The sequence below is a fragment of the Arachis hypogaea genome, chromosome 11 (genome assembly GCF_003086295.3).
Source record: "Arachis hypogaea cultivar Tifrunner chromosome 11, arahy.Tifrunner.gnm2.J5K5, whole genome shotgun sequence".
NCBI lineage: Eukaryota > Viridiplantae > Streptophyta > Magnoliopsida > Fabales > Fabaceae > Arachis > Arachis hypogaea.
This window is the reverse complement of record NC_092046.1, coordinates 125,918,038-125,921,751: the sequence shown is the minus strand read 5'-3', so window position 1 is coordinate 125,921,751 and position 3,714 is coordinate 125,918,038. Positions and strand designations below refer to the sequence as shown.

General features: G+C 41.0%; 1 non-coding gene across 1 annotated transcript; it reads right to left on the bottom strand.

Annotated features, from left to right (window-relative positions):
- Window positions 1-944: 944 nt before the first annotated feature.
- Window positions 945-1,052, bottom strand: LOC112724677 (small nucleolar RNA R71). Its single transcript, XR_003163829.1, has one exon. It is a non-coding gene; the product is annotated as a small nucleolar RNA R71 (small nucleolar RNA).
- Between the last annotated feature and the right edge of the window lie 2,662 nt (window positions 1,053-3,714).

Sequence of the window (3,714 nt, the reverse complement as noted above, 5' to 3'; positions counted from 1 at the left end):
AACTTTTTCAAAACCACCTAACTAACTCTCTTTCTCTCATTTTTCGAAAATATCTTCCCTCTTTTTCAAAAATTTCTTTTTAATTAACTAATTATTTTTAATTTTTTTTATTTTTGATTTTAAAAATTTTTCGAAAATTTCTAACATTTTTCAAAAACCATTTTTCAAAAATCACTAACTCTTTTTCAAAATAATTTTCGAAAATTATCCCTCCCCCATCTCATTCTATTTATTCATTCATATCCTAACATCTCATCTCACATCTCTTCCATTCGTACAGTTGTGTTTCTTCCTTTACATCACATTCTTTGTCTCCCCCTCTTTTCTTCCACTCTCAAAGGGATCCCTATACTGTGGTATAAAGGATCTCTATTATTATTATTATTTTTCTGTGCCTTCTTCTTTGTCATATGAGCAGGAGCAAGGACCAAAACATTCTTGTGGAAGCAGATCCAGAACCTGAAAGGACTCTGAAGAGAAAATTAAGAGAAGCTAAAATACAACAATCCAGAGATAACCTTTCAGAAATTTTCGAACAGGCAGAGGAGATGGCAGCCGAAAATAATAATAATGTAAGGAAGATGCTTGGTGACTTTACTGCACCTAATTCCAATTTACATGGAAGAAGCATCTCCATTCCTGCCATTGGAGCAAACAACTTTGAGCTGAAACCTCAATTAGTTTCTCTGATGCAGCAGAACTGCAAGTTTCATGGACTTCCATCTGAAGATCCTTTTCAGTTCTTGACTGAATTCTTGCAGATATGTGATACTGTTAAGACTAATGGAGTAGATCCTGAAGTCTACAGGCTCATGCTTTTCCCTTTTGCTGTAAGAGACAGAGCTAGATTATGGTTGGATTCTCAACCCAAAGACAGCCTGAACTCTTGGGATAAGCTGGTCACGGATTTCTTAGCCAAGTACTTTCCTCCTCAAAAGCTGAGCAAGCTTAGAGCTGATGTTCAAACCTTCAGACAGAAAGAAGGTGAATCCCTCTATGAAGCTTGGGAAAGATACAAACAGTTGACCAAAAAGTGTCCTTCTGACATGCTTTCAGAATGGACCATCCTGGATATATTCTATGATGGTTTATCTGAGCTATCAAAGATGTCACTGGACACTTCTGCAGGTGGATCCATTCACCTAAAGAAAACGCCTGCAGAAGCTCAAGAACTCATTGACATGGTTGCTAATAACCAGTTCATGTACACTTCTGAAAGGAGTCCTGTGAGTAATGGGACGCCTATGAAGAAGGGAGTTCTTGAGGTTGATAATCTGAATGCCATATTGGCTCAGAATAAAATATTGACTCAGCAAGTCAATATGATCTCTCAGAGTCTGCATGGAATGCAAGCTACATCCAACAGTACTCAAGAGGCTTCTCCTGAAGAAGAAGCCTATGATCCTGAGAACCCTGCAATAGCAGAGGTAAATTACTTAGGTGAACCTTATGGAAACACCTATAACTCAACATGGAGAAATCATCCAAATTTCTCATGGAAGGATCAAAAGCCTCAACAAGGCTTTAATAATGGTGGAAGAAACAGGTTTAGCAATGGCAAACCTTTTCCATCATCAACTCAGCAACAGACAGAGAACTCTGAACAAAATGCTTCTAATTTAGCAAATCTAGTCTCTGATCTATCTAAGGCCACTGTAAGTTTCATGAATGAAACAAGGTCTTCCATTAGAAATCTGGAAGCACAAGTGGGCCAGCTGAGTAAAAGGATCACTGAAATCCCTCTTAGTACTCTCCCAAGCAATACAGAAGAGAATCCAAAAGGAGAGTGCAAGGCCATTGACATAAGCGCCATGGCCGAACCTGTGAGGAGAGGAGAGGACGTGAATCCCAAGGAGGAAGACCTCCTGGGACGTCCAGTGATCAATAAGGAGCTTCCTTCTGAGGAACCAAAGGAATCTGAGACTCATCTAGAGACCATAGAGATTCCATTGAACCTCCTTATGCCCTTCATGAGCTCTGATGAGTATTCCTCTTCTGAAGAGAATGAGGATGTTACTGAAGAGCAAACTGCCAAGTTTCTTGGTGCAATCATGAAGCTGAATGCCAAATTATTTGGCATTGATGCTTGGGAGGTTGAACCTCCCTTGTTCATCAATGAACTAAGTGATCTGGATCAACTGACATTGCCTCAGAAGAGACAGGATCCTGGAAAGTTCATAATACCCTGTACCATAGGCACCATGATCTTTAAGGCTCTGTGTGACCTTGGTTCAGGAATAAACCTCATGCCCCTCTCTGTAATAGAGAAACTGGGAATCTATGGGGTGCAAGCTGCTAAAATCTCATTAGAGATGGCAGACAGCTCAAGAAGACAGGCTTATGGACAAGTAGAGGACGTGTTAGTAAAGGTTGAGGGCCTTTACATCCCTGCTGATTTCATAGTCCTGGATACTGGAAAGGAAAAGGATGAATCCATCATCCTAGGAAGACCTTTCCTGGCCACAGCAAGAGCTGTGATTGATGTTGACAGAGGTGAAATAATCCTTCAATGGAATGAGAACTCCCTTGTATTCAAAACTCAAGGATCTCCCTCTGCAACCATGGAGAGGAAGCTTGAAAAGCTTCTCTCAAAGCAGAGTCAACCAGAGCCCCCACAGCCAAACCCTAAGTTTGATGTTGGGAGGCCACAACCAAACTCTAAGTTTGGTGTTGAACTCCCATATCCAAACTCTAAGTTTGGTGTTGGAGAGTCTCAACAAAGCTCTGCACATCTGTGAGGCTCCATGAGAGCCCACTGTCAAGCTATTGACATTAAAGAAGCGCTTGTTGGGAGGCAACCCAATGTTTATCTAATTCTTATTTTTATTGTTTTTCATGTTTTCTTAGGTTCATGATCATGTGGAGTCACAAAATAAATAAAAAAATTGAAAACAGAATAAAAAACAGCAGAAGAAAAATCACACCCTGGAGGAGCATCTGTCTGGCGTTCAAATGCCAGAACAGAGCATAGTTCTGGCGCTGAACGCCCAGAATGGGAGCATCCTGGCGCTGAACGCCCAGAACAAGCATGGTTCTGGCGTTCAACGCCAGAAATGGCAGCAAAGGGGCGTTGAACGCCCAAAATGGGCACCAACCTGGCGCTGAACGCCCAGAGTTGTGTGCAAGGGCATTTTACATGCCTAAATTGGTGCAGGGATGTAAAAAAAAGCAAAGAAACAAAGCTTGCAGAAAAAAAAAATTTAGAAAGAAAAAAAAAAAAGCAAGCAGAAAAAGCCAATAACCCTTAAAACTAAAAGGCAAGGGCAAATAAAAAGGATCCCAAGGCTTTGAGCATTAGTGGATAGGAGGGCCTAAAGGAATAAAATCCTGGTCTAAGCGGCTAAACCAAGCTGTCCCTAACCATGTGCTTGTGGCGTGTAGGTGTCAAGTGAAAACTTGAGACTGAGCGGTTAAAGTCAAGGTCCAAAGCAAAAGAAGAGTGTGCTTAAGAACCCTGGACACCTCTAATTGGGGACTTTAGCAAAGCTGAGTCACAATCTGAAAAGGTTCACCCAATTATGTGTCTGTGGCATTTATGTATCCGGTGGTAATACTGGAAAACAAAGTGCTTAGGGCCACGGCCAAGACTCATAAAGAAGCTGTGTTCAAGAATCATCATACTGAACTAGGAGAGTCAATAACACTATTCGAAATCTGAAATTCCTATAGATGCCAATCATTCTAAACTTCAATGGATAAAGTGAGATGCCAAAA